Source organism: Hemicordylus capensis, chromosome 4 (assembly GCF_027244095.1).
Source record: "Hemicordylus capensis ecotype Gifberg chromosome 4, rHemCap1.1.pri, whole genome shotgun sequence".
Classification (NCBI taxonomy): Eukaryota; Metazoa; Chordata; class Lepidosauria; order Squamata; family Cordylidae; genus Hemicordylus; species Hemicordylus capensis.
The window spans coordinates 216096625-216107264 of NC_069660.1; positions in this window are offsets into that span (position 1 = coordinate 216096625).

Sequence of the window (10640 nt, forward strand, 5' to 3'; positions counted from 1 at the left end):
AGAATTGGGGCAATGATTAATTTAGTAAGACTGAAAAAGAAGAAGTGCAAATTAATCTTGTATTTTGTACACACTCTTCTCTTTCCTGGTTTGCTCTTCCTATCGTTGTGCACTCCAGGCATCAAGGGGCTTTTGGCAGACGGCCCTCCACTGCCCTCCTACCTTGGTGGGCTCTTAGAAAGTTATTGCACCACTACCACAAGAAGGCTGTGGGCACAAAGGAAGGCTCAAGATCTGCAGTAGGCCCTTGGCGGCTGCTCGGGTACACAATGAAGCCATGATGCTGGGAAGTGCCACTCAATTCAGGACCAAACGACCCCTGTTAACTGAGCAAAGAGGCCCCCTCTAAAGTGATGATTCTCTTATGTTTAGTAGGGGGAGAGCAACTGTCCCTACAACACATCCCTCCGGTGGTTGTTGCTGGTATGTAGCTTCTGCTTCCTTGTAGACTATGAGCCCTTTGGGGGCAGCGAACCACCTTATTTATCTCTCATTTGTTTTTTCTATATAAACTGCTTTGAAAAGTCTGTTTGAAAAGCAGTTTATAACTTATTCATAGTAGTGGTGGTAATGACAGTAGATCAGTGTCTTGAAGTGTGTGAAGTGGGGTGCAGAAGGAAATGTCCCTCTCCTATTTGCATCTTCCTCCTCAATCCATCCCCTGATACCAGAAGTGAGCCTAGCTGTGGTGGTGGTAGTGGTGGTGGTAGTGGTGGGGAGCTGCAGGCAGGGAGGGGTTGGTGGAAGGATTAGGAAAGCTTTCCCGATGAAAGAGCCCTGTGTGCAAACAGGTGTTTGATTTATGCATCCTGTACATTAAGCTGAATCCATGAAGTCACAAGTGAGGATAGCACATGCAATCCTGTGCAATTCAGTGGAACTTTTCAGTGTAAAAAAATCACAAGAGCTAATCATAAAAGTTCAGCATGAAAGGAAGAAAGTTGATGATGTTCTTGGTGCAGAACAGGGGTTCTCAAGCTGTGGTACTCCTGATGTTGCTGAACTACAACTCTATCATCCCCCAACTACAATTTATCATTTACTAGCTTTAAGTACCCAGCGTTGCTCGGGCTTATGGTGCAAGTTTCTCTTTGTTATTGCATTGATACGTTTTGTGGAGATTCCCACTGTATATCCATCTGTCTGTCCGTGCGGTTGTCGAGGTTCTGGGTACCCTATGTTACTCACAGAGCCACAGGAAGTCACTTTGCAAAGTTTGGGCCCGATAGCTCAAAGGGTGTGGGAATGTATGGGGAACAGACAGACAAACATACATTCAATTTTTTAAATATATAGAATATTTACAATGCTGGGAATCAACTTGCAGATTGTGCACACCTGCTGCAACATTGAAATGGATTCTGGGGCACATTACTTGGACCATGTGATGCAGTCATTTATAAGGGCAAAATGCCAACTGCCCAGCCTGACTACCCAAATGCACAATGAGACTCCTGTGTGTACTCATCATGCACGTCTTTCTTCCCTTTGCCTCAATGCTGCATGGTGCACATTCGGTGGTGGTGCACATCCATGTGATGATGCAGCAGTAGGATGGCATAGTGGGTAGAGGGAGATGTCCCTGCACATGCTCCTCCCCATATGATTTGCGGACTGGTCAGTCAGTATTGATCAAACTGGTCCTTTTTCTGGACATTTAGATCAGGATCAAGCAACGATGGGCAGTTAAAAAGCAGCTTGGTCTGTGTTCGGTGATAAGTTGCTCTGAAGCAGTGGAGTGTGTCCCAGCTTGACCTGAAGGAACACAAATTTCAGGAACATCTCTGATGCTCCTGTGTATGCATGACATATCTGAGGCATCTGGGGATCATGAGAGCTTTAGAGTGCATGGTCCCTTCATACACTGGAAGTACCCAACTTGTGCAGGAGTGGATGAAGCCTCCCTGCAGCCTATACTCCCTCATGACCTGGTTGTTAACCTCTGTATTGGTAAGTAAACCAAAGGTGAGAGGTAGCTAGGAGTTGCACAAAACCAACTGGCCTGGTTTGGTTCGAGTATGAACCGGACTCGGACTGGACTGGGCCTGTTCGGTTTTACACCCCCTCGAACCCTGCATCATGACCTGCCATGCAGAGGCCCATTGGGCATGCACGGTAGCCTCCAAAATGGCCACCGCCACAGGGGTGAGGCCTGGAATGGGCCACAAACCACCCAAACTGGGCATGTTGCCACATAATGGAGGCTGGCGGGGGGAAGGGGAACATGGCCTCAGAGAAGCCCCCTGCAGGGGGTAAGGAAAAAAAATTATTTTAAAAAATCCCAAAAAATTGTGCCCCCCATCCCCTGAACGGCCGGTGGGGGGGGCATTCCAGTTTGATATCAGACAATTGAATCTGTTTGCACATCCCTAGAGGTAGCATGGAGGACTCTGTCTAGGCTGGGAGAGCCATAGGCTGAGCATGTCAGCTAGGATGGGCATAGGTTGCATTTTGGTTCTAGCACTCTCATGATGTCACTAGGAGCATGGTAGGAGCTATGGGGCTTTGGGCTTCTTTGACCCCATTTTGAGTTTGTGTGGTGGTTGCAGACTGCAACAGAACTGGAAAGAGTGAATCTTCCACATCTATGGCCTCCAAAGCCACCCCATCTCTAGTCCCAAATCTAACTGGCATTCCCTAAAGCCAGCTGTTGCTTTTATAACCCCAGAGACCTATTTGGCTGAGTTTTGCCAGTAGGATAGCAAGGGGAAGTTCAGTCCACTAAAAACTCACCTTCCAAACACAGATGTGCCAAGGCGGCTCTTGCCCAGCTTGCCATGACATTGATGCTGGGAGATGCTGGGAGACCTGCCAAGAACAGCACTAATTGAAGGGCTCCCTGCACTGGCATGGCAGCCTGTTGAGGACTGAGCTGTCTGATGAAATAAAATCCCAGGTTCACTTCCTTTGACTATGCAGACAGTTAATTTGATTTGACTGAAATGCATTTGGAGCCTTTGTCTAATTTTTTAAAAAGCAGCATCACAAAGCCATTCTTATGTGCAGGAGAATAACTTGGAACAAAATTATCATGCTCCTGTTCTGAGCATTTCACTGGGCAGAGGCGTATCTAGGGAAAATAGCGCCTAGGGCAAGCACTGAAATTGCTCCCCCTGTCCAAACATCTGACACCCATCTTTCAGATAACTTTACTATAATATCAGCTCAAAAATACAAGTCAAGCTCATTAATCTTGTAATATTTCAAAAACTATTTAGCAGTGGATGTAGCCAGACCAAAAAATGCTGGGAAACTACAAATTTCAATATCCTGGGGCTCATAAAATACCCAAATACTATGTGGAGGTGTACTTGGAAAACTAAACAGAAGTGCCTATCTAATTCTCTACTATGCATTGTAGCATAACTATTACATAAGTTTTAAAAATAAATGGAGAATTTGGCTTTTCCCAGATACTCTGAAAATAATTAAAGGATATGCAGAGTAAACTGTATCACTGCTTGGAATATATTCTAGTATTTCAGAGAGACAGTTAAAATGAGAGAAAGAGAGCAAGAAACTCCCAGTGGGCCTTAATACTAAGAATTTCGCACTGATTCAAAGATAAACTCACCATTAATAGCCATATTATCAAGACATCACATTTAACTCACTTATCACAAGTTTTTGTTGTTGTTGTTTCCCTTCTTTTTGTTGTATTTATGCTGGCCTTGGGCCGAAATAAACAAATACATATATACATACACACTTATCACAAGAAGCAAAGTAAGAACAAATGAATACAATCCTAGATCATAAGCCTCAGCTCAGTATTCAGAAGCCCTGATTCTCTGTACATAGTGCCAAACTGAATATGTGTACAGTGTCTTATATTATATTAAATTTTAAAAATATTTTTACCTGCAGCCCCTTCGGGGCGCTTCCTATAGCCCGTGGGGGTTACCCCCCCTCCGCAGGCCTCTGGGGCCTCACAGGGACCATTTGAGCATGTGCAGTGGCCATTTTTAAAAATATTTTTTCTTTTTAAAAAATGGCCACTGAAACCAAAATGGCCACTGCACATGCTCAAATGGCCTCTGCGAGGCCTGGCATGGCCTAGGGCCTCACAGAGGCCACTTGAGCATGTACAGTGGCCATTTTGTTTTTGGCAGCTATTTATTTATTTATTTTATTTTAAGAAATTGCGCCCCCTTCAAGTGGCGCCCAGGGCACGTGCCCTGCCTGCCTTACCCTAGATACGCCCCTGTCACTGGGTAATCACATGCAGGAGTGTAGGAAGGAGGCGGCACCCCCCTGCTGCAGCCTTTGCATCCCCCCACCTACTTATGGGAGAGGACGATGGGTGGCACTTCTGTGTTCTGATGCCAGCTACACCCCTTGTGGTAGAGTCAGAGGTACATCACACAAGGGGCATAGCCAACATCAGACGTCAGCTATTCCACCTTTCACCCTCTCCCAGTTGGCGAGCAGTGTCTTTGCTGGCTGGGAAAGAGGTGGTCATGGTCTGTGAGTGTGTGCCCCGATGCAGGCCATGGCTCCTCTGTAAATGTGCTCTTGATGCCAGAGAGGAGAGCTGGTCTTATGGTAGCAAGCATGTCTTGTCTCCTTATCTAAGCAAGGTCCACCCTGGTTGCAAATGAATGGGAGGGCACTGTAAGATATTCCCCTCAGGGGATGGAGCCGCACTGGGAAGAGCAGAAGGTTCCAAGTTCCCTCCCTGGGAGCATCTCCAAGAGAGGGCTGAGAGAGATTCCTGCCTGCAACCTTGGAGAAGCTGCTGCCAGTCTGTGAAGACAATACTGAGCTAGATAGACCAATGGTCTGACTCAATATATGGCAGCTTCCTATGTTCCTATGTGTGGCCAGCATCAGAACATGGACGTGCCACCTGTCACCCTCTCTCAGCTGGTGAGCAGTTCATTCTCTGGTTGGGTGCTTTGAAGGGACAAGGTGATGTCCCTCAGAGTGATGAGCCCCAGGTGGCCTGCAGGCACTAGCCACCCAGAGGCATTTGTTCCCCCTTTGTTTAGTGGTGGCTACTCCAGTGATTGCATGTTGACATGAAATAATATTTTCCTGTAGAGTTCATATTCTTCAGAAATGGTGGTTCCCTGAAAGCCTGCGGGAAAACGGCTTGCATTTTTTTGGGTAATTGTTATTAAGCATCCCCAAATGCTCTAATCTATATTGGCTGTCTCTTTCATTAATGTTGCATCTTGATGCGTTCAGTACGCAGATTTTTCCAGTGCAATGACTTGTACGCATCACCATATGCCAGGAGCAAAAAGCACTGTCCCTTTTGTCTATATACAAGGGAAAAGGGGGACAATTCCCAAGAGATGTTTGGGTTTCTTCAGTAGCAGCAGCAGTACCAGTGGTGGGTGGGCTGCCAGAGCCTGCACTTTGTACTCTGCCGGCTTCCACGTTTAGCCACTGGCTTTCATTGCACATCAAAGCTCTGGGGGTTAGAATGGCAGAGGGCAAGGCTCTCAAGACTGTCTAGACCTTACAGTTGGCAGACTCTTCAGGGAAAATTCACTGCTGTATAGAAGGCCGTCACTTTCTTAAGTTCAAGTAAAGTTAATGTGAGGAGTCCACCCCCCGCCCCATCTCCTGGACTCTTGCCATTTTCTTCCCATCCTCTTCTTGCCCAGAAGTAGCTAGAAGCTCCATGATTAGACATTATCTGCCCAAATTGACGGTGATATTTTTATTGCTAAACATCTTGGCCAGTTGGTGAGCAGAGGCTTTTAAAAGCATTTAAGGCCAATTTGGGCCAAAGAAGCACTGATGGTGGCATTTAATGCTGTTTGGGCTATGTGGTCATAAAACCGCCTTGCTGGAGTATTACAGGCAGCCTCCTGGTAACAGTGAAATTTGGGCCTCTGACAAGCCAAGGCTGAGTACGGCCCTGTGCCCAGACAGGTTTTTGATCTCAAAAGGGATAGGTGAGTCCCCAGGTGGGTCAAATTGTTCAGTCATGCAAGGAATTTCCACCTTCTCTGAGGTAGCTTTGCATGAGAAGGTGGGAATTCTTGTGTGCCCAAATAAGCTAAAGTTCTGAGAAGGCAAATTGGGGATTTTAAACAAAAGGTTGTCCCTGGGGACTTGAATAGCCACACTCTACTATGCAATCAAGGCAAGTTGATTTGGTACAAAACACCCTTTTGTTCTGGAATCTCTCTGCATAATGACTGTCCCATTCACACATCTCCTCCATCCTGTACTGGAACCTTTCCTTTTGACCCCTTTGGATTTCTAGGTTTTCTTGCCTTTGGTAGCTTGCAGGGGGGAAACCCTACAGAAAGCCTTTGCTCTTGAGCTCCAGCGCTAAAAATATTTTGTAGTAGGAGCTTGGTGGCACAAGTTGCTTTCTGCTGCCCACAAGACTGCCTTACTGAGCGCCTGGGATGTGCTCAAATCCTTTCCCTCTAGGCTGAATTAGTGGTCTGCTGAGTTCCTTAGCTGGAGTGCTGGACCATGGGGCCCAAGGCCACTGGCCGGAACTGAAACCACTATCCTTGAGTGGTCCTTGTGTGGGCTTACAGTGGGGAGACCTGAGTACGACCACCCTTGACTAAGGACCTTGAGTTGCATAGGCCTGCTATGGGTTAATCCTTGTACCCAGTGGTGTAGTGAATAATGAGGGAGCCCCTGGAATGAGATTGGGGGTGTCCCCCTTTGCTGTTGCTGCCCCGCCACTCACCCTCCACTCACTTGCCGCTTGTCCACTGCTCAAGCACCACTCACTGCCTGCCACTGACATGCCGGCCAGCTGCCCACCCTGCTTTTCTTTGCTGGGTCACAATCTAATTGCATCACTGTGCTGGTGCAAGCCAGCAGCGTGACATTATTAGACCGCATTTCAGCCAGTCAAGGGAGGCAGGCCAGCAGCGGCAGTAGTGGGGGTGGCAGGCTGGCGGTTGGGTGCTCAGACAACCAGTGGGGGCCTCAAAAGCAGGTGGGCCTGGCAGCATTAGTGGCACAATGAAGGGCAGTGGTGGAAGGGGACAGCGGCATGGCAACATTGTCTGGGTGCTCCAAGAGACAGAGCATGGAAGGGGGAGAGGAAGTCTCTAGTGGCCCCCGGAAGTTCCATAGGCCTCAGTGGCCCAGAGACATTAGTCCCCCCCACTTCCCCACTCCATTATAGCTATGCGCCTGACTGCCTGAGAGTCCTCTGGACTTCGGAGTGAAATGTTTAAATAACTGAACCATATAAACGTAGGAAGCTGCCTTTTACCAAGTCAAAACATTGGCCCATCTAGCTCAATATTGTCTACAGTACAGACTGGCAGCGGCTTCTCCAGGGTCACAGGCAGGAGTCTCTCTCAGCCCTATCTTAGAGATACCAGGCGCTCTTCCCAGAGTGACCCCATCCATTAAAGGGAATATCTTACAGTGCTCACACATGTAGTCTCCCATTCAAATTGAGGTCATTTGAGGACGTCCATCTCCAGTTACCACCAGCTCGTCTGGTGGCTACACAGAGACAGGCCTTCTCGGTTGCTACCCCGAGATTGTGGAATGTGCTCCCTACTAAGATACATCCTCCCCATCTCTGGCAAATAAAAAAAAATCTGAAAACCCATCTTTTCACCCAAGCTTTCTCAGCTTTTAAAAAATTGTCAGTTTTAATTTTGTAGTTGATTTATTATAATTTCTTGTTTACACAGTCAGACAGGTGTTATTGACTGGTTCATGTGCTCAGTTATTTTTTGCTTTAGTTCTTGTTGCTTTTCTGTTAAACGGCATTTGGGTTTTTGAGGTGAAGGCAAAGGGGAGGTTGCCTGGTTTTGATTTTGAAACAGTTCAGCAACAGTGGTATCCTCTGTTTCCAACACCTCCTCCACCTGCGCCTGAGCAATTGCTTCAGTTGGTGGTAATTCTTCTTCCATATCTTGAGCCTGTGTTGCTCTTTGCAGTTCTTCCAGTTCAACTCCTGTGAATACTTTATTTCTTACTATGAATCTTCTTTGGTCTGCTAGCCTTTGTTCTGTTATTTCTGTATCTGGATGCTTCTCTTTCCAAATTTGGTACATTCTTTTTAAATAACCTCTTCTAGTTGGACTAGACTTGTAATAGCAGATCATTATTTCCTTGTTGGCATTTTCCATATTTCCCCCCGGTTGTTGTTGTTGTTGTTGTTGTTATTTCGATTTCTACACCACCCTTCCAAAAATAGCTCAGGGCTGTTTACAAAGAGAAACAATAAATAAATAAGATTGTTCCCTGTCCCCAAAAGCCTCACATTCTAAAACGAAACATAAGATAGACGCCAGCAACAGTCACTGGAAGTACTGTGCTGGGGGTGGATAGGGCCAGTTACTCTCCCCCTGCTAAATAAAGAGAATCACCATGGTAAAAGCCTCTTTGCCCAGGCTTTTAGGAAGCAACTAAAGACACATCTCTTCAGCCAAGCTTTTTAGTTAGTTGGTGTTTTTATGAATATTTTAAATCAGATTTTAATATGTTTTAACTGTTAAATTCGTGGTTTGTTTTGTGCTGTAAACTGCCTAGAGACTTTGGTAGTGGGTGGTATACAAATTAAATAAACAAACAAACAAACAAAGTGTGGGCCCTGCTTAGCAAAAGAGACAATTCATGCTTGCTACCACAACACCATAGCCACCTAGTGGCGCAGCAGGGAAAAGGCTTGACTACCAAGCCAAAGGTTGCTGGTTCGAATCCCCACTGATATGTTTCCCAAACTATAGGAAACACCTATATCGGGCAGGAGCAATATAGGAAGATGCTGAAAGGCATCATCTCATACTGCGCAGGAAGGGGCAATGGTAAACCCCTCCTGTATTCTACCAAGGACACCCACAGGGCTTTGTGGGTACCAGGACTTGTCCTTAAAAGTGGTTCAGCTGCTGCCTCTGAGGCAAGAGGAATGAATGACGCTGATTTCTTGCTTATTTTTCAGAGCAGAATTGTGATTACAACTAATAAACTGCAGTGTTCTGTGAAGTGATGTGTAATATTCCAGGCCGCTGCTAAGTAGTGGCAGATTGAGCCAACTGGCATTGCAGCTTGATACATGGCCATGCCAGTGTCTGTCAAGCTATGGTATGGCACACAAAGATATCACAGCAACCATACTACAGAGGAACAGTGTACTTTGGTGACACTAATATGCATGACAGCACCATGTACCTTTCTTTTCCACAAGGGTGTTATTTGGGTTTGCCAGAATCAGTGGAAGTGCAAATGAAAGCCAAACCTGATGGTTTTGGAAACAGAATGAATCCAGAACGCAATTGAGCAAGTATTTTTGCACCCACTTGATTGTAAGCCTCCTCAGTTGAAATTAGAGCCTTCTAGATTGCCCTGAATGTTAAGCAATGGTAATAATAATAATAATAATAATAATAATAATAATAATAATAATAAATTCGATTTCTATACCGCCCTTCCAAAAATGGCTCAGGGCGGTTTACAAAGAGAAATAATAAATAAGATGGTTTTGCAAGACTGTTGTTTCAACAGGGCCATCAGGGCCCCAGTCAGAGCTCTTCTCTGCTGCCACTGTGAAAAATGCCTAAGATCCTGAACTATGGTTAGTTTTGCATGGGGGACAGAAACCAAAGTGGTGCAGCAGTGGATAATGTTGTACACAATGGGGAGACTGGCCCAAATCTTTGCTCAACCATGCAGCTCTCTACATGGGCTTGGATAACTTAGTTTAACCTACCTCACAGGGGGGTTGTTAGCTGAAAGTGGAATAGCCCACATATGCTACTCTGAGCTCTGGGAAGGAAGAATGAGGAGTAAAGGAGACAAACAAATAAAGAGGATGCCTTAATGAGCTGCATGTTCTCTTTCCACTCTCCTGGAGTCTTGGGTAAAGGGGGAACTCATGTGTCTCCCTTAGGGGAGATATGTGTGCTTCTGATGCTGAGACAAGTTGATCATCTTCCTGCTTTAGAGAAGCACGAGTTCTCCCTATTGCATGAGAGTCTCCAAGCATGGAAAGAGGATGTGTGGCTCACTTGCATACCCTCTACCACTGCATCCTTGTTGTGTGCAAAACGGCAATGTCAAAGAATGGAACCACTGACCCTAGGGTACACAGGATTCAGTTGTAGGGAGTCCCTGCCAGATAGGGTTGCCATATTCAAGCTTCCCAAATCCAGGTGGCCTAATTTGCATATTATGCAAAATATGTGGCAACTAATTTGCAGTTTATTTATTTATCTGACAGATCTGTATATTTTCCCCTCCTTCTCTGCCCTCCCATGTGATTGGATCCATCCAGAGCAAAATCCGGGTAATCTGGGCAGTGCATTTGAAATCCGTGTAAATCCAGGTGGAATTTAGCCCCCGGTGGAGGAGCCAAAATCTGGGGCCTACCCTAAATTCCGGGGGACACGGCAGCCCTACTGCCAGACTGCCAGTCAGGAAGGATCACGGGCTGTACAGAATCTTCGATTTTTAAGGAATTCAACCACTGTGTAATTTTCCATTATCTATATATCCTACAAATCCAAAACTCTACCCTGTTCTGAAAGGAGTGGCTTTATGATTCAGGACAAAATAACGGTGGGGTTGTTGTGTGGTGTTTTGGGTTGTGTTTTTTTAATTGCCCTGATGAAATCAGTGCAATTGGCAACTCTAATCCTTGCATATCTGAAATGTATATGGAAGTAACAAAGCTTCCCACTCTGTTCCACGCC